The sequence below is a fragment of the Dipodomys ordii genome, unplaced genomic scaffold (assembly GCF_000151885.1).
Source record: "Dipodomys ordii isolate 6190 unplaced genomic scaffold, Dord_2.0 Scaffold114, whole genome shotgun sequence".
NCBI classification, from domain to species: Eukaryota; Metazoa; Chordata; class Mammalia; order Rodentia; family Heteromyidae; genus Dipodomys; species Dipodomys ordii.
The window spans coordinates 4,774,679-4,796,701 of record NW_012267330.1 but is presented as its reverse complement, the minus strand read 5'-3'; positions in this window follow the sequence as shown (position 1 = coordinate 4,796,701).

Here is a 22,023-nt window from a genome sequence, read left to right as displayed (position 1 = left end):
TCTTATTATACAGGTGATAAAATGTAATTTGACTATATCTTTAATACTACATTATTTTCCTCAAAATCAGATGATTTTAATTTTAAGGTATCATCATCACATTAGTTATATATGTTGTTTCTCAAAAGCTTATTTAAGTAACATTGGGGAAATATCACTCACATAATTGCCTATATAGTACTGATCAATTTGATTTAAAAATTTCACATTCTTGGAGAAGTGCCAGTGATTCACACCTATATTCCCAGAGAGGCTGAGATCCAGAGAATCACAGTTCAAAACCAGCCTGAAATGTAAACTACACAAGATTCCATCTCCAAAATAATCAGAAAAAACTCATTGTGCAGATATGGCTCAAGTGGTAGAGAAACAGATGAGAAAGCAAGCAGATCAAGCCTGAGGCTCTGAGTTTGAGTTCAGGCTAAATGAAATCACACTCGTGTTTGTGTGTGTGTGCTATGCCTTGGAGTCTGAGAGCACAGAGTCAGTCTCTGCATAAGAAGGGACCTCTAAGGCCTGGGGAGCTCCTGTCAGAATAAGGCACAGGTGGAGTGGGGTGGATATAAAAGCTGAATGAGCCAAGCCCAGGGAACAAGGTGGAACTGAATAATAAAATAATCCCAAGGGAACTCCACAGCTTTTGTAGAACATGAGGTCCCCTGTCTGGGAAAGTAAGAGTATTTCCAGATTACAAGGAAGCCATGTTACATTGAGCAAGGTCAATGTGATTAGGTCTCTTCCATTATTTATAAGTCTGTGTGCAATTACTATAAATCGGAGGGGTTCTGTATGTTCTATTAGCATTCACTGTAGTGTTATATTTGATCCTCATGATGCATGCATCTGTTTTCACAGAAAATTTTAGTCATTAAACCAAAAATACATGCACTGCGCTTTGACATTAATCAAGAGAAAGAGCAAAATAATTTTGGCATACTGAATTTTTTTAAAGAGCATGAGGTGATGAATATCATAATCATTTTTATTTTCTATATTCTACTTATGGAAGTCAAAATTTTAAAGCACTGTAGCTCACATTGTTGATTTGATTCATTTTTTAATTGTTGCTTAGGATGGCCACTTAAACACACCACTCCTCCGAGTCATGTCAATGTTTGTGGTTAAATGAGTCAATTGTTAAATTAGCTATAGCTCTGAAATACAGAAATGAACAATGAGAGAATGTTCTCTAATTTGCATGACTAACATTTTCACATTGGTGGGGAGTTATCATAGAGCATCTGCTTCAGACACATAAAGTTTAATTAAAATATCAAACTAGCAGAATCATTGTGGAACAAATATCAACACAGGAAACCATCCATTAATTATATCATAAATTGTTAGCCAGAGGTAAAAATTATATTCCAAGTCATTCACATTGACTGACTCATTCTACAGAAAGCTAAAAATTATTTTTAAGATCATGTGTTCTCTGAAAATAGAGATGAGAAAATCTTTTTCCTGATTTATTACTGGGTTTTGTCAGATCCATATAAAATACAATTCAATAATAACCTTTTACTCAAAGGAAATAAGAATATGGGATTCAGAACAATGGATTAAGTTAGAGGACTGGACAGATGTCTTTGGAATTTTGCCCTAGAATATAAGAAGGCAGTGGAAATAAACACTTGACAGCCTTGACCTCCCAGGATGGAAGATGTCCATGCAAGGGTGAGGGTCAGAGAAGCAATCGGCTCTGCCATGAGGCAACCCACCCAGGCAGAGCTCCAGCTTAATGACCCATAGAAGGCCTGGCAACACAGAGACACAGCTCAGATCTTGAGTTTTTCTCATGGGCACTGAGCATAGTGTGTCACAAAGAAGTCATATCCATACTCTTCCTTCTTAAATTTGTCATGTAGTCATGGCCACAGAGGCATCAGGCCACACTGTGAGGTGGGAGTCTAATAGCAATACCCTGGTAGATGCCAGCTGCCATTGTGGCTAAGAGATGCCAGCCTTCTGGAAATGTACTCAGTAACATCTCACTTCTCAAGCCTGGCATCATGGCCTCCCATCCACCTAACACCATGATTTTTTACTTGTTGATGCTCAAAATTGATTTGTGTCTTGATAAGGAAATGACTAATAGTTAATTAAGAAAAGATAAAATTTTATGAAAGGTAGCAGTAAAAGTCTCAACCAGATGAGTCCTATTCAATATTAACCTAGCCATTAAAGAATGAGTCTCACTGATGTTCAGTTGTATGCTACACATCCTGTCCTCTAGCTGAACATTACTGATAAACACAGATTAATATATTGACATCCATCTCTAAGATTTGGCTCACATCAGTGGCTGGTTTTGTTGCCTAATGCACCCCTGTGCTTCTTGTCCACCTGGGAAACTCTTTGTCTGACTTTAATATCTAGTTTACTTGTCAAAGAGCATGTTAGTGCTTCTTGTGTGCTCCTATAGAATTTTCAAAACCAGACTCTGACACAGTCCTTAGCAAATCCCTTAATACATATGGGGCATATATAGGTACAAATATGTTTTTTGATTATGAATTCCATGTAAAAGAGACTAATATACAGATAGTTCATGTAATAAGGTCTTCATTAGAGCAATCCTTACCTTTACTGATTCTTTATTTAGACTAAGAGTAACCCTGAGGAAAAAGAATATTTCTGTTTCTTTAGAGATTCCAACAAATCTCTCTTCCTAAGAATGAACAAAGTTCCTCTTCTAATCTACAATGGGAGTATCAGACTATCTCGTTAAACATATTGGGAACACATGAAGGAGAAACCACATTAACTCTTCCAGAGGTCCTCAAGGATTTAGCTACCTTCGAAGGAGTCTGTGCAATGGAAATGTAGGATGTAGATGAATTCTAGACTATTCACTTTGCTCATTGGGCTATAACGTTGCCAAGAGCAATAACCTAAGGATAAAGACACAGTTCTGGGTCAAGTATAATCTTTTCACTTTGTGAACACAGTACATATGATTGGCTCACAAAAATAGGTGCCTATTTTAGAACTGCAATTATAGCTATTGACAACACACAATATTTTTCCACCACTAGAACAATAAATGTTCTTTCTTGGCGCAAGAAGCAAAGGAGAGCCTTGTCTTTGACACATAAAACGTGGCAAGTACTGAACAAACAGAGAGCAGAGCATTTTACAAGGGAAAACACTTAGGGAAAGTGAGAGCTATAATCTTCATGGTGACATGTGATTTTTTTTCTGCTGATAGGTTCATGACAAATCCATTTCAAAGAAGGTCTCTGCAAGTAGTAAGTTTGCAGATAGTTTGAAGTATTCTGTGTAATCATCCAAGTCCCAATATTTCCTCAGAACTGGTCATGTACATTGCTTTTGTTCACTATAAGGAATTTTGTTGTTGTTTGGGAAAAAGTGATTGTAGTTCCATGGAATTTGGAATGTGTGAAAACTCACAGGAGGATCATTCAGAATGGCCTAGAAATTGTTCTTTAGTACATGCTATACACCTTTCAGAGCAATTTATATGCTCATACTCATAATTCCTTTGCCCCTACTCTTTTTAACCTGACAACCTCATGAAATTAGTTTACTCTTACGTTTTCAACAATATTTGCTCAGGTTCAGTCCCTGTTCCTATTCCCTTCTATGTTTACTTAACTGGCTTGATGATCTTACTTAGTTGCAAAATACTTGCCTGACCATGGATCTTAATTAATGCCTCTAACCTACATTTCATTACCTGATATCCAGACTCATCTGTCCTCTAGCCACTCAGCTTCATATGCCTGCCATATAAAATTCTCAAGCTGAATATTTCTGCAGCTAATTTTTCCAAAACCTGTGTTATCTTTGATCATTCTCCCTATTGACAGCAATAACATCTGTCTCATTACTCAGGCCAGGAAATATAAGAAACCCTGACTGGTTTCTTTATCTGAATCCGACATCTAGTTCAGCCAATCAGTTTGGCTTTATGTTCAAAATATAAATGCAGAGAACCAAATATTCCAAAAATATGTATGCAAGAGGACAAAGCTTACTACACTGAGATGAATGTTGAATGTTGCAATGTCTACTTCATTATTTACCAAATATTTCTTCATAAATAATATCTATTCCAAGGTGACATTTAACAAGTTACCACAAAAGGGTAATATGAAGGATTTTTTTTTTGGGTCTGGTCGTGGGGCCTGAACTCTGAGCCTGGGCGGGGTCCCTCAGCTCTTCAGCTCAAGGCTAGCACTCTACTACTTGAGCCACAGCGCCACTTCTGGCTTTTTTCTTATGTGGTGCTGAGGAATCAAACCCAGGGCCTCATGCATGCAAGGCAAGCGCTCTACCACTGAGCCACCTTTCCAGCCCCAATATGAGGGATTTATAAATTATTTTCTAAGTGAACAATAATTTGCTTTTAAAAAAATGAACTTTGGCCAGAAAAACAATGTTGCACAATTGACTGAAGATAGGCTATTCATGCAATTTATTCAATTTTTGTGAAAATAATGAAGGACATAGCTTTTTGTTTTGGTTTGCTTTTCATGTTTTAACTTGTATTTGTTTGTTTGCTGGTACAAGTATTTAAACTCAAACTTTATATTTTCACTTGACTTTTTCTTTCACAGCCAGCAGCTAATTATGCCTCCAAGATTAAAAAAAAAAAAAACAAGAAAGTACTCATTTATTTGATACCATTTCTTGATATCTAAATATTTGTTTTCCATTTCTTTCAGTTGACTAATAAAAGTACATATTTATATTCTAAAATAAAGATACTTCTATTTTCTGTATTTATAAAACACATTTAATATGAGATAGAGGTCCAAAACAGTGGACAGTCTATTATAATGAATGTACTTCATATTCTATAAAAATAGAGTGAAGCTGGGCGCTGGTGGCTCATGCCTGTAATCCTAGTTACTCAGGAAGCTGAGATCTAAGAATTGTGATTCAAAGCCAGCCTAGGCAGGAAAGTCCATGAAACTCTTACCTTCAATTAAATGGAGCTGTAGCTCAAATTTGTAAAACACTAGCCTTGAGCACAAAATCTCAGGGACTGTGCCAAGGCCTTTAGTTGAAGTCCCAGGACTGCACACATACACACATGCGCGCGCACGCGTGCGCGCACACACACACACACACACACACACACACACACAGAAGTTAAATAGCCTAAAAACATACTCTCATTTAGCAAACATATATTAAACATAGAATGTTTAAGAATGTTCTAGACATTGATGATTCAAATTTATCAAACCAAATGTAGTTTCTATTCCTCAATGGAACTTACAATCAAGGACAGTTAGCAGGTCATTATATCACATTGTAAAATCTGCAGAGATAGATGTGGCCCAAAATGTCATTGAAACAACAACAAAAAAAATGGAAACCTGCAACCAAGTACAAGAAGTCACAAAAGGCCTATAGAGAAAGACAGCCAGGTCCCATCTGAAGAATGAGTTGGAAGAGTCAGCTGATCAAGAATGAGATATTAGTATTTTTTGAGATACTGTTATTTGAATCATAAGAAATCACTATGTGTGCCAAGGAGAAAAAAAATTAATGAAGCATCTGAAGCTAGGGAAGTGATTCAAAGTCAGGTCTAAGCTGGCAAACAACACTGACATTGTAGAAGAGGATGAACAATCTAATGTGGGTTTCAGAAAGATTGATCTTCCTGTGATGGGAAGAAGACACTGACAAGGAATAAGATCAGAAAAGCATAGTTAAAAATAGTTGGCATAATCTTGGAAAGAAATTATAGCATTATGAAAGAAAAGAAGAAAATATAAAAAGTAGATAAGACACATTCTATAATTTTAGATAGATGCCAAGTAGAATTGGCAGCATGGTACATTTTAAATTCTGAAAACAAAAAGTCACTCAGTAGCACTTGTTGAGCACGTATGATCAAAGTATGCAAATCGTCATCTGGTAACTAAGGCACCAAAAAGGTAAGTAAGGTCATACAGATAATTACCAGCATATTTGAATATAATATAGGTTTTCTGATCCAGACATTAAAGTTCAATGTTTGATTTATAAGAATGTTCCACTTAACTTAAAATAATGAATTCATAGTTATTCATGTAGAATGTTAACAAGGTAGGTTATGACTATCATGTTGAAAGTGTGTTTAATTCTGATATACACCATTCATATTTTACTAATGTAATTTGGTTGAGCACCTTCTCCCTCCCCACCCAAATAGTCTAAGTCCTTTTGAACCAGTCAGTGTATCTGTAACTAAGAACAGCCTAATACTACCAAACACCACCTCTGCCCATGCCAATCATTTCTTAATTCCATTAGCAAACAAATTCATCATAGATATTAGCCTGCTCCCTTGAATAGAAACTTCCTGAAATAATGATAAAGATAGCAAAATCATGAATAAAATATGAGTCAGTATTGCAAGTTATAAAGTTCTTTTATCAGATCTGCAGGCTCCTGGTGCTGGCAGAGGTGGCATCTCACCTGAGGTGACAGAGATGAATGATGACGCTGATTAAGAACAGGAGTGAGGACCAGTTTAGCACCTCAGGTTGAATTCTATTGGCACTGTTATGAGATAGATCCAAATAAGATGTGTTAATTTTTCTGTGTTTTCTCAGAGTTCAGGTGTGAAAAGAGGTGTCTGTGGAGCAGAAAGCATGAAAAAAACATTAACATAAAATAAATCTTTTCAAAGTACAAAGAATTTTTGGTTTAATTTAAACCTTCTTTGGAACTAATATAAATATTTTTTATTTTGCCTAAAAGAGTGAGCCATGAAAAATTCTGAGAATTTGTTGGGTTCCTGTGCAGTGGATGGAGGAAAAGTAGATTATGACACTATAAAACACTGGAGGTAGAGCAGGTGATATAGAGTTTAACATATGGCACATAGGTCTATGGTTCTGGGTTGAATTATCCTGATACAGCTATAAATATCTTGGAGTGGTTCTGCTGAATCTCTACAAATTCATCCATGATTTACACACTACAGACAGATGGTCAATTTTGAAAGGGAACAAAGTCATATTGAAAAGATTCAACGCAAGCAACCTTCTTACTTACCCTGGCACTGTAGAGAAATGGAGTATTGAGATTTGCTTTGAATGACAAGATCTCCCCAGAGATAGAGGGTGCTTTCATGGAGCTTCATTGGGAAAACCACACTTTTGTAAGCATGCAACTGTTCAGAGTCTTGGATTCAAAGAAAAGAAAAACTCATTGACTTTTTTAAATTTTGAATGTGCGATTTTTTTCTCCTTCAATTGGAATCTTTGTATTCAGCAGGTACAATAATCATAGATGGCAGGTAATGAGAACACATTTTTAAAGTAATACCAGCATGGTCACAATCAAGGTCAAGAGTAATGCCCAGTCTGCTGCATTTAACTTTGCCATTTAATCCTTTCTTTTTCTCTTTTGTGATGTTGAGGATTGAATCTAGAGGTTTGCAAGTTCAGTCACATGAGCTGTGCCCCAAATTCTTTTGTTTTTGTTTTCGTTTATTCTGTTTTCCTGATACCTTTGCCCAGGATGGCCTCAAACTTGCATTTCTCTTAACTCTGCCTCCAAATTGGATGGGATTGAAGGTGTGTTCTGTGACACCTGACTTGTCACTTGATGTTTTCAGAAGCTCTAACAAGTACCATTAATTATCCTCAGTCTGAGAAACTAAATAACTTCACCTGGATGCTTATCCGTTCAACAGGATTTGTGTAGTGTCTGGCTTGTGCCAGACTTTACAATGAGTAAAGTAGCACTGAAACTGTTGCCAGACCTGGATTTGATCATTTTAGTCAGTCTTCTACTCAGTTCTCCATAGTTAACACCATTAGGAAAGTTTAACATCTTTGAGAAATTTTTCTAAACTCTAAACTCTTTAAAACTCAATTTCCTTGTTTTCTCATTTATAAACAGAAAACTTTCGTATTCACCTCATAGCTTGTAAGATAATGTGCAGAGGGTTATGATATGCGCCTTTAAACAGAATTCTTTATATGTACTGTGTTCCAAAAGAAAGGGAACCCACTGTAATTAGATCAGACTTAACATCTTTCTGATGCTAAACAACTATGTGAAGTCACAGCATTATTTAAAGCTCATTACATCTATTTTGACCTAATTCACGATTTCCTCCATTTTACCTGCAGAAGAGTACTCTGAGTTACTTGTTCTTATTCTTATTCATATATGTATATGTTTTCTTCTCAACATGTTATCACCACCACTATTCTCATCAAGGTAATGGCCACAGGCAAGGGAAGGCGGAGCCAATTTTGGTGTAGGCACAGATAAAGCCTTCTCTCTCCAGGTCTCTTAGCAACATTTCCTATACCTGGATAATTTTTTTTGATAGCTTGTCTGGTCTTGAGGAAAATAAAAATTTCATTGTTCCTTTCTAGTCAGTTAAATCCAACATAGTCTACAAAAGGGTAACTCTTTGGCTTAGCTTGTGATCCAGGTTAACTTACTAGACCAAAATGCCAAGAAACAATAACTGTGATCTGCTCTGCTGTCCTTGTGCATGGATTACTCTTAGGGACTTCACACCAAGGAAGACAGGCTAAGCAAAGGCCAACTCATGTTTCTGATCAAAGGCTATCCTCTTCTTCCATTTTGTGTATCCATAGCAGAAAACTGACACTGCATAGTTTAAAAGGAACAGAAATTTATTTGGCTTACACTTTTGAAAACTGGAAGGAGAGAGCTAGGTGCTGATGGCTCATACCTGTCATACTAGCTATTCAAGAAGCTGAAATCTGAAAGCCAGTCCAGAGAAGGAAAATCCATGAAATTCTTATCTTCAATGACCATCAAGAAGCCAAAAGTGCAGCTGTGGTTCAAAAGGTAGAGCTCTACCCTTGAGGGATAAGTTCCTTGGCCGTGAGTTTAAGCCTCAGGACCAGTACACACACACACACACACACACACACACAGATGGACAGTGAAAGTGCAGAATCTAGTTCCTCCATTGCAGAAGTGGGAAGAGCAAGAGTGAAAATGCAAGAGAGCTAACTTGTTTTTGTACTATCCTACTCTTGAGATAATTAAACCTATTTACATTGGGCCCTATCTTCTGGTACTATTGCCTTAAAGTTTAAGCTTCCACATATCAACATGGGGGGAAATATTCAAACCATAGCAACCGCCATCCGACTGTCCTATTATTATTTCAATTTCATTTGCTATTTTAATCAATTATTTCTCCTTTATTCATAATGTGTAATATGTTAGAGGAAGAACACAGCAGTTTAGCTTTCTAAATATTTAATGACTTTAGTGACTGCTCCACTTACAAAAAAATTTACTAAAAACAAATTAATATTAACTCATTTTTTCTAATTAGAAAAACTACCTAATGTAGACAATGTCGAGGAAACATTTGTCTGAGTAATTTATAGCACTTAAATACTATTCCATTTTTGTAGTATGTATTCATACTTTTCACTGATTTGCAATGGACTTTTCCATAGTTAATCTCAAATAGAGGTTTTGGGCTCATGGGCTTCTTTAACCAATATTAATTAATCTCAAACTGAGGGATTTCTTTTCATTCCTAAAATAGTTATAATGTAGTAATGCTTATTTGTGAGTACTTGGGATTGGCTAAATTAAAAAAATGTTGTATTCAGTGAGGGTTTAATGGAGGTATGAGGAAATAGTTTCCTACTTAGGCCTTGAGTAAACAAAATAATGTTGTTATTTTGGTTAAAATTACCTTCTCATTAGAGAGACTATGCTGACATAAGCTCTATTGCAATTGTGACAAATTTCAATTTTACAATCAAGTATTATTAGCCTTGTGGGTTTTTCAAGCAAGCTGTGAGATTTCATAGTGTTACTTAGAGCTGAATAATCAAATGGCTATAACCCAAAATAGGCAAGAACTTTTAAATGGTATTCTTGATTCAGTGTTTCTAAATTATTATTTTTAAGAAAGCTCAGAAAATGAAAGTATTCAGAACATAGATTCTACTCTGACAAGGAAGATGTTCAAATACCATTATCATGATAAATTCATTGATGTACTAGTAATAGCCATATCAGTCTGTGATTGTGATATCTATTATTATAATAGCATTTATTATATGCTTGTAACATGATAAGCAGACTAGAATTAAGTTAAACTTGAGAGATGTAATAACCAGTCTGATGGGCAAATTTGGGCCTCTATAATACATTGATGCAGGGATAACCTAATGCTACCTGGTCATAAAGCTAGGACAATTTTTATACAATAACTTAATTGTCAAACATATTACCTCCCTAGCTAAAGAATCTGAAAACAAACACTTCTTCAAGTATAGATTGAAGTTTAAGCAATGTCTAGAAATTACCATATTTATTATCTCATTAAACTTTCCCATACCTCAGAGGCAAGACATGATTACCTACTTTCTGGGGAATAAGTGGGGCTATGTACCTATGTACCTATGAATTGACTCTTATCACTTGTTTGTATGAGGCAGGATCAAGATACATACTCAGCAGTTGGGAAGGTGGTTCAGTGGTAGAATGCTCACCTGGACTACATGAAGCCTCAGGTTGGATTCTTCAGTACCACATACACAGAAAAAGCCAGAAGTGGCACTGTGGCTCAAGTGGTATATCGCCAATGTTGAGCACAAAAAGGCTCAGTGACAATACCCAGGCCCTCAGTTCAAGACCAAGGAATGTCAAAAAAATACAAAGATATATACTCAGGTATGACTGCTTTTGGAACTGGATTCTGTCTGCTGCCCCATGTAACTTTCAATAAGGGTGTGGTTATCAAGCAGTCTGAAGTGTCTAGGTTTCTTGAAATGGAGCTGACACTCATTTCAGAGAATAGATGTGGCAGGTTATTCAAATGGTTGCAGAGTAATGACAGCCAATCATCCCAAGTGCATGAAGAAAAGATAGATATGGAACTTGTAGGAGATGGTAAGGAACTCACTGAAGAAACATGTTTACTTTTCTATCATCCCTGCACACCAAAAGGAATGGTAACACACAGGGGGGAGAACCATGAGGATCACAGTTATGCATGACATTTGTCCTCTACATCCATCACAGCAGATCAAGAGGTAGCCAAACACTGAATTTCTGCTGTTTCCCTGTATGCAAACACTTGCGCTGTGTCTGGTTAACCAGCACAAATTTGGCACCTAGCCATGTTTTCACCAGCTACCTCCATGTGAATTGTAATCTAAGTTGTTATTTTTCAGTCTGATGATGTGAAGCCTGGGAATGAACCATATACTCGGATACAGAAGCTACCTTTACCTGTGTAGAGACCTACTCTATTCTGAGTGAATTTGGAGCCTTGAGGTAATTTCCCCTGGCTCAGCTGTAGGACCTGTTCAAAAGGCAGACATGATGCAGGCCTCAGAATTTAAATACTCAGTGGAGGTGTCCCGAGGAAGATGGTGAAGATGGTGGAGGAAAAGCTAGACGCTAAATAAGCTCTCACATAGAAAGCAGTTTTAATGTTCCAGTGAACAGACCTAGGCTAGAGGATCATAAGAAGTGTGCCATCACATGTGTGAATGTTGTTTGTTTTTTAAAACTCTCTTTTGACCTTTTGGTCCTTTTTCTAGTTTGCCTCTTTCTTTTTTTCGTGACAAAATTGCTGTTCTGCTCATGCCCAGATATATACCCAACATCGATTTGAAGCCATCAAACACAACCAATTAGAAGGAAAGGAAATAAAAAAAACAAAGTAGAAAGTCTTGACAGTAGGTTAGACCATACAGAAGATCGAATCTCTGGGATTGAAGACAGCCTAGATATTATAGAGAAAGAACAAACAACTATCCAAGACAAATCTAAGAAATATGATAGATCTATTCAACATTTAGAAGACACCATCAGAAGGCCTAATCTGAGGATAATGGATGTAGAGGAGCACCTAAAGACAGAAGTTAATGGTCTAGGAAATTTGTTTAACAGGATCCTAGCAGAGAATTTCCCAAACATACAAAAAGATAGGCCTATGCAGATACAAGAAGCTTTTAGAACCCCAAATAGACCAGTCCAGAACAGGACATTAAACATCACATTGTAATTCACACAGAATCAATTCAGACTAAGGAAAGGATCCTTAAAGCTGTCAGAGAGAGATGATCAATCACCTATAAAGGGAAACCAATTAGAATAACCTGAGATTTTCAGCAGAGAAAAAGCAAGAAGAGCCTGGAATGATGTATGCCATGCCCTAAAGACAAACAACTATCAACCAAAAATACTGTACCCAGCTTAATTCTCCTTCATAACGGAAGGTCAAATAAAAACCTTCCATAGCAAAGAAAAACTGAAACAATATATCTCCACCAAACTATGTCCTACACATAGAAAACCAACAAGACAACAAGAAAGGCCAAGAAACCACACCCAAACTAAGAATCCAAGAACCATAGGAAGAACCCAGCTGCCCCAAGAAGGTGGATAACATGAGGAACTACCAAACACTGCTCACTCCAATCTCTCAACAGTAATTGACTTAACTCTCCGAATAAGCGACATACCTAGTTGGATTAAAAAGCAAGATCCTTCTATCTGCTGCCTTCAAGAGTCACACCTTGCCCCCTTGCCCATAAAACAAACATATTTTGAAAGTGAAAGGCTGGAATAAAATCTACCAAGCAAAGGGCCCCCATAAACAGGCAGGAGTTGCAATCCAAATATCAGATAAAATAGACTTCAAATTAAAATTAGGGAGAAGAGATAATGAAGCTCACTACATACTAATTAAGGGATCTCCCCTTCAGGAGGATATTACAATTCTAAATACCTATTCACCAAACAGTGGAGCTCCCAAATTCACCCAAGAAACATTACTTTCCCTCAAATCTCACATAGATCCAAAGACATTAATTGTCAGGGACTTTAACACACCACTATCCCCACAAGATAGATCAACCTGGCAAAAACTCAATAGAGAAACCACAGACCTAAACAACTGCAAATATCAACTAGATTTAACAGATATCTAACAAATATTTCACCAAGCATAAGAATACATGTTTTTCTCAGCAGCACATGGAACTTTTTCCAAAATAGACCACATTTTAGGCCACAAAGCAAACTTCTCCAATTTGAGAAACATTGATGTTGCATTCTCTCAGACCACAAGGGAATAAAATTAGAACTCAACACCAAAAGCCACCAAACAAAGTCCTGTAACACATGGAGCCTGAACAACACACTGTTGAATCATCAGTGAGTCATGGAAGACATTAGAAAGGAAATTCAAATATTCATGATATTCAACAAAAATGAACACACAAATTACCAGCTCCTATGGGACACAGCAAGGCAGTACTCAGAGGCAAGTTTATAGCTTGGAGTTCCTACATCAACAAATTGAAGAGATCTGAAACTAACAATTTAATGAGACATTTGAACCTCCTTGAAAAAGAGCAACAAGCTAAATCCGAATCTAGTAGACGGAAAGAAATAAATTAAAATTAAATCAGAATTAAATGAATTGGAATCCAAAAAACACATAGAAAAAATCAACAAAACAAAGTGTTGGTTCTTTGAAAAAATTAATAAAATTGACAGACCCTTAGCAAATCTTATCAGAAAAAGAAGAGAACACAGTCAAATAAACTCAGAGATGAGAATGGAAACCTCACCATAGAAACAATCAGGATTCAGAACTTTATAAGGGAATACTTCTCAAACCTTTATACTAATAAGTTGGAGAACCTGGAAGAAATGGACGATTTCTTAGCAAATATGGACATGCCAAAACTAAACCAAGATGAGTTAAACCAACTTAACAGGCCCATCTCAAGCACTGAAATAGAAACAGCAATAAGAGAACTTACATCTAAGTAAAGTCAAGGACTGGATGGATTTACAGCAGAATTCTATAAGGCCTTCAATGGTGAACTCACACCAATACTCCTCCAACTCTTCAATGAAATTGAAAGAGAAAGTTCACTGCTGAACTCTTCCTATGAAGCTATCATAACCCTCAACCCAAACCAGGCAGGGACTCATCAAAGAAAGAAAGTGAACTACAGACACGTTTCTTTGATGAACATTGATGCAAAACTTCTCAACAAAATTTTGGCCAATCAACTTCAACGACTCATCAAAAAAATCATACACCACGATCAAACAGGATTCATTTCAGGGATGCAAAGCTGGTTCAATATATGCAAATCAATTAATATAATTCATCACAAGAGCAAGCATAAGAACCACATGGTTATCACAATAGATGCAGAAAAAACATTTTACAAGATCCAACACCCCTTTATGATGAAGGCTCTAGAAAAATTAGGAATCCATGGAACATTCCTCAATACAATAAAGGCTGTATATGACAAACCTGCAGCCAGCATTATACTCAATGGTGAAAAATTAATGCCATTTCCTCTAAAGTCAGAAAGGAGACAAGGATGTCCACTCTCTCCACTTCTCTTCAATTTAGTATTAGAATGCCGAGGTACAGCAGTAAGACAAGGTGCAAACATAAAGAATATCCAAATAAGGAAAGATGAAGTAAAACTCTCCCTCTTTGCAAATGACATGATCTTGTATTAAAAGAATCCCACGGACTCTACTCCCAAATTACTCGAGCTGATTTGAAACTTTGGAAAAGTAGCAGGGTACAAAATTAGCCCTCAAAATCAACAAAAATATTTTTTTGAAAAGACTTAAAGAGAAAATTCTCTGAAGATCAAATAAGAATGGCCAATAGACACATGAAGAAATGTTCAAAGTCTCTAGCCATAAAAGAAATGAAAATCAAAACAATATTGAGATTCCACCTCACCCCAGTTAGAATGACTATAATCAAGAACTCTAATAACAACAGATGCTGGAGAGGGTGTGACTAGAAGGGAACTCTACTGCATTGTTGGTGGGAGTGTAAATTTATTCAATGATTTTGGAAAGTAGAATGGAGGTTCTTCAAAAGACTCCACAAAAAGCTCCCCTATTACCCAGAAATCCCATTTTGGGGCATTTACCCAAATGATCACAAACAAGACTATACTAAAATCTGCCAGCACAACTGTTTATTGTAGCATTATTTACCATAACTAAGATATGGAACCAACCCCGATACCCCTCAGTAAATGAATGGATCAAGAATATGTGGTATATATACAGGATGGAATTCTATGCCTCCATCAGAAAGAATGACATTGCCCCATTTGTTAGGAAATGGAAAGACTTGGAAAATATTATATTAAGTGAAGTAAGCCAGGCCCAAAGAAACATAGTCTCATTGGTTTCCCTTATTTGCAATAACTAGTATGTGTATGAGACAAGCACAAAAGACTAGATAAGATGATGTTAAACAAAATGAATCCCAAGATAGGGAACAAGTATTTTCTTTCTTTCTTTCTATTGTTTCTAAGGTATTTATAAGGTACCATATGATTTTTTTTGCTGTATATTTCCCTCCCCCCGGTATAACCCTGTTTTCATTGTATTGGATGTTGATATAATTTGGGGAGGGGAAGGGAAAACCAAATTGTTTAAACAGGATACAGGTTGCCCCATTGCAACAATAAGATGTACAAGACGCTATGTCGAAAAATGTACAATTTAGGCAGGTGGGCAGGGGAGTGTAGTTGAGAAGGTGGGAGGGGGTAGGGATGGTAGGGGAAAAACAATGGAGGAGGCAACAATGCTTGATAAGATATGTACTCAAATCCTTGATCACGTAACTGTAACCCTTTTGTACAATATTTTCACAATAAAAAATTTATTTAAAAATTACCCAGTGGTCCTGTGTGCTATCTGCAAGCTCGTCTGTGTTCTGTTGCATGGACAGGAAGTTTGTGTGTGCATTTAGCCTACAATAAGCATAGCTGAACAAGCGATTCTGCACCTTGTACAGTGATTCAGAATCTCCATCAGCCCTGTGGTCTCTCCATCTCCATAAGTCCTGATGAATCATGCCAAATACCCCAGAGAAGAAAAGGCTGCATCAAAAGATGACTTCTTGTCAGGTGAATAAGAACAGGGATGGGAAGGAATGGAGATGTGTCAGGCACTGTCAGAGGAGAAAAGCAGGGGGCATGTGTATGTGTGTGCGTGTGTGTGTGTGCGCGTGCGCGCGCGTGTGGGGGCCTGTTTCGGTGGACATGTGTGTGTGTGCATCTTGGCAGAGTGGGTTAAGTCATCTCAATGTAGTCAAAAGAGGTGCAAAAAGATATATATATATATATATATATATATATATATATATATATGGGAGTTATTGTGATATGAATAAAATCATGGACTTAGATGACCAACATGAGTTCCAATATTTACAGTTTACAAATAATGTACTTTCTTATATGTCCATAGACAGGTGACAATGTGCATGGGGCTAAACAAACTCACTCATCAAATAGGCAATACAAGAAAATATGTGGAAATAAACTTTACAACTTGGAGGGAGGAGGAATTGTGGGGGAGGGAAATTGGGAGAAAAATGAGGGAGGGGTAACAATGTTTGGCAAGAACTGTACTCACTACCTCACATATGTAGGTCTAACCCCTCTGTACATCACCTTGACAATAGAATTAATTTTAAAAAGTGAATAATGCATCTACATGTGTAAAAGTCTACCATAAAGTTTTCAATAGTGTCCATCTCTGGAATGGATAGGGAAGTGGATATTTTACTCATTTTATTGAATAGTTTTTCTTCTTTATGTCAACTTAGGACCACAAAATACTTTTGTAATAACTATTTATTTTGGAAAAGTAGAAAGAAAAAGAAATGTATGGTCTTTGGGACAAATATATTGGTTCTAGGGAAAAAAAACTAGCAATAATCACAAGTATTGTATTGGGCATGTTACTCAGCTACTCAGCTTTCTGTTGCTCCAGAAAACTATCTGAGATGAACTTTGAAGGAGCAAATGCTTAGTTTTGCTCATGATTTGAGAAGTTTCAATTCATGATTGCTTGGTCCCATCCTCCGCACCTGTGGTAGGTAGCGTGTGTTGGCAGCGAACAAGTGGGAAAGTAGAGCTGTTCCTAATGACATCTGGGAGGTGGAAAGAGCTCAACTTTATGAAAAGTTATTAAACTTTGAATTGGTATGTGGGTTAATCCATTCATAAGGTGAGAGCCCTCATTATCTAACTGCCACACAAAGCCCCACCTCTGAACACTGCTGCATTAGGGACTAAGCCATCAACATGTGACCTTTTGGTGGGATATGTAAGGCCCAAATCATAGCAATAGGATATGGTAAGACTTAATTGAGTGAATTACACAAACCAAATGGTCCAAGTGCTTGGACCATAGCAAATACTTCCCTTTTTTCCCTCTTCAAAAGTAGTAAAGCTACCAGGCACTGGCGACTTATGCCTGTAAATCTAGCTACTAAGGAAACTGAGATCTGAGGATTATTGTTCAAAGCCAGCCTGGGGAGGTAAATCCAAAGGACTCTTATCTCAGGTTAAATACCAAAGCACCCAAAGTGGAGGTGTGGCTCAAGTGGTAGATCACCAGACTTGAACAGAAAAAAATTGAGGCTTTGAGTTAAGTTCCAGTAGAGGTACACATGCGATATTTGCAGTATGTTTCTCAACTCTGGAGGTATGTTAAAAATGTATTTGCATACATTAATTGCTAATAGATACAATTAGGGCCTCATTGTTATCATTTCTACATGTTTGCACATGTAAATACTATATCCCAATCACTAACCCATTTACCCACCCCCACTCCCCATCATCTCATTCCTAAAAGAATTTCAACACATTTTATTGTCTGTTATTTTTGCTATTATCTGGCCAATAAGAACTAATAAATTGGGCTGGGAAGGTACAGTGCTTGCCTCACATGCATGAGGCCCTGGGTTCAATTCCTCAGCACCACTGTGGCTCAAGTGGTAGAGTGCTAGCCTTGAGCTGAAGAGCTCAGGGACAGCGCCCAGGACCACAGTTCAAGACCCATGATCACCAACAACAACAAAAAATAAAACTAACAAATCTACCAGGGAAACTTCTGTGCTTAATTATAAAAGATCTCACTCATATAGTTTTGATTGTATCACAGGTACGGACAAAGCACTTGTCATAATCACTTGTCATTATCATTTATGTTTACAGTTGACTTTTAGATGCATTTGCTTTGGTATTCTGTCCTACGGTAGAGCACCCTGGTTTTGGAGGAAGAATCTCATAATTGTCAATGTGGCTTCTGGAATCAGGGCTTCTAGAATATCTTACTCCACCACCTATTCATTGTATGAGTCTGTACAATTTATTCTGCCTTTCTAAGATTTAATCATCTTGTCTACAATAGGTTCACTATTGTGAAGATTAAGTTAGATATTTACATGACAGTGGTTAGGGCAATATCTAGCCTGTGTTCAATTTTGTGTTAATGTTTATCATTACCTCTCAGATGCAATGGAGATATTGTCTAATTTAATTAGTTTGACCCAGCAGAGTTAAGCCAACTCTAATTCAGAGACATTAAAAGAACATGTCCTGATTCTCACACTATCATAATTTCTTTTAATCAGTTGCATCTCCCTCTATAAAGTAATTTCTTTACCCTGTCAAGAGCAAAGAGGCCTGTGCAAGAAAGAAGGGACACTCAGCCAGACATTGAGAAAGGAAGATTAAGCCGTGGCTAGCGCATATTATCACCTGCACAAATGGCAACTCACATCCCCACTCTGCAAATGAGAAGGTTCAACAAGGTGTTTGCTAAAGTCACCCTGGCCTGGAACACATGGATTCCATATGACAGGCTTTGAGACAGATGGGAAGATGCATACGAACCCTGTGGAACCTCAGGCGGCCTTACTGATAGTGAGGACATTACAGGGATCATCGCCCTGCTTCCTCTGCCTTTCCACTCACAAGGATGGCCCTGTCAGCCCTCTTCCCACAGGAAACAGAATGAGGTTCTAATTATAACTCAACTTCCTCATCTGGAAAAGTATAAACCCAAACAACACTCAAGTTCCATATGTGGAAAGGAACAATAATTTTTTCTTTCTTTTCTTTTATGCTTCCTGTCATATGTCCTTTTCAGTCTGGATTATTACAAGGTAGACTTGCCTAAATATTTTCAGGCCATATCCACTCTGTATGGCCACAAGACAAAGGAACATGAATATTAAAACCATAAATAGAATTTTGAATCATAATTCTAAAATTAGACTGATTTATATTGATTCTGGGGAAAGGTTCTCATTGTAATACTAAGTTAAAATGTAAAAATAGTAGTATACAAATTCTAATTATATCAAAATGTTCACAATTTCATTCGTTCAGCACAACTGTATTTATTATCATTTTACAATATTAAATATTAGTGTCTCATTATGTTCTTGTGCAGACTAAGAACTTTATAGGGCTATCTCACCAAATCCTTAGAGCACCCTCACGGTAAATGAATTATAACTAACTTCACTGAGGATTAGAATGATTTTTTAAAATATGGTAGAATACCTATGGTTACAGCTATTGGGAAGGCTGAGATAAATGCAAGACTTGATTTTAAAAGTTTGGGAACAGTCTGGGTATCACAGAAAGATCCCATCTCATAAATAATGAAAGTAAGAATATAACATGGAATATATCTATCTATTTACATATATATATATAATTTCACAACCTTCTATTTTCACTATTATTACTAAAGCATTCTAAGGTCTTTGTTGTTGCTGCTGTTGTTGGGGTTTTTTGGTCGGTCATGAGGCTTGAAATCTGGGCTTGGGCACTGTCCCTGCACTCTTCAGCTCAAGGCCAGTGCTCTACCACTTGAGCCACAGCACCACTTCTGGGTTTTCTAGTGGTTTATTGGAGATAAGAGTCTCAGACTTTCCTGCCTAGGCTAGCTTTGAATGGTGATCCTCAGATCTCAGCCTCCTGAGTAGTTAGGATTACAGGTGTGAGCCACCACTGCCTGGCTCAAAGATTTTTATAAAGGCTCAGCAGCTATGTAAGACTATGCATAAGCAATCTGTTTGGAAACAGCCATATGAGATGAAATATTGCATTGCTTCCATGATAAGCTTTCATTAGTACAGATCCACATAAGTTATAGTCTTGAATTTCCACTCTCTTAGGTTCTGTAACAGATCAAAAGAACTGCGATGAAGTCCTCAGAGTCCTTCCCATGATAATTGTTTTGTCTTTGTAATAGCTTAACAAATAAATCTAGATTTTCTATAAAAAAAAAAGAAATTCCTTGTTTCAGTCCTCAATGACATCATCAACCCTAAGCAAGCCAACAACGCCAAATGGAGACTCTGTGGATGCCAAATCATTTTCTAGAGAATATTAATAGAATTTAAAGTCAGCCTGGTACCAGTGTCCCATGCCTTTAATCCCATCTACTCAGGAGGCTGGGTTTGAAGCCAACCCAGGTAGGAATGTTTGAGATTTTTATCTCCAATTATCCTCAAAAGGTACAGCTCTAGCCTTGAGCACAAAAGCTTAGGGACAGCAACCAGGCCCTGAATTCAAAACCCAGAACTGGAGCAAAAACATGTCCACACATGCCTATAGGACAATGCTTAGCTGTCAAAGACAATATTTGTGAAACAAATTGTAAGGCAAACTCATGAAATGTTAGATGGGTTTCAGTCCCAACTTACCTTTCTGTGCTAGTTAGCTCACCCTTGAACATGAGGCTTTTCATCTATAAGTCACATCAATTATGCTCCTCTAAGGAATATCTCCTGAGTAACTGAAATATGTAACACAAGATATCTGGGTCTTCTTTGCTGCAATATACAGAACAAATTCTGTCTGTGGGTTCCACATTTGGTGTTGAAATCAGAAGACAGTCCAAAAGACCACAAAAGTAGCCCATAGCCCTGAAAGTTCCTGAGCCATCTACTCACACTACCTAGTCTATATTACCTTATAACAAGAACCATGTTCATATTGCTTGTAAAAATCATCAAGCTAGAGCCTCTTGTCCATTCCTTGTTCATTTTCTTGTGTACATCATAAAACGGAGGCGAGCTCAGGGGTTCCAAAGCTTCAGACAGCAAAAACTAAAAGATAAAGTCTCTGTCAGCTGAATTCACTTACATATAGATTACGCTTAAACACTGCTCATTATATAGTGCTAGATAAGATTTCCAGATGTGCACGTTTGAGAGCAATCGTGTGTGTTAGAAGACTGCACGGAATTGTATTTCCACTGATGATGGATGCGCTCTTCGCCTATCAATTAACTCTGAAAAGAGGGACCATCATGTCTGGTCACCACAGGGCTAATCCCTAGTTTTGAGACACATGTGAGGCTTCTCTTCTGGCTATGGCAAGACCCTCATCCATCAATGAAAGGAAATTGGTGTTCTTTAATACTTTGAGTTACTTATGAGGCTTGGAATGCAGAATGGAGAGGTGGCTAGAATTCAAGATCAGAACCCAGTGTTTTTTTTTTTTTCTGTAAACTCTGAACAGTTTGAGGAAGAAAATAATGCCCCTTTATCTCCTCTGCTGCCTTTCTCTCTCTCTCCTCTCTCTCCTCTCTCTCCTCTTCTCTCTCTCCTCTCCTCTCTCCTCTTCTCTCTCTCCTCTCCTCTCCTCTCTCTCTCTCTCTCTTTCTCTCTTTCTTTTTTTTGTGAGAATACCATACAGAGGGGTTACAATTACATGGGCAAGATAACAAGTACATTTCTTATCAAGCATTGTTGCCTCCTCTTTTGTCTATAACAGAAACAGACTTGTAATAGTGATACCTGAGTCTCATTATAGCAAGGGCCAGGATTATGTCACGCAGTTCAGCCAAAGTTTTCACAACAAAGTTCTTAAGCTAGCTTCTCAAGTTTCTTCCATTTTTTGAGGCAATTTTTAAATGCTAAAATTATTTTAATAGGAACAGAGGATAGACTACTAATAAATGATCAAAGGGTGTGCATTTTCTAATGCGCCTTTGGCTTCAAGAAAGAAATGGGACATCAAGCCACTTTTTTATTCTTTTTATTTTTTTTAAATTTAATTTTACTTTTTTATTGTGAACATACTGTACAGAGGGGTTACAATTACATGAGCAGGATAATGCATAAAGCATTGCAGCCTCCTCCTTTGTTTACCCTTCACATCCCTTCCCAGCCTCCTCCCCCCCCAAACTCCCTCCCCCCCC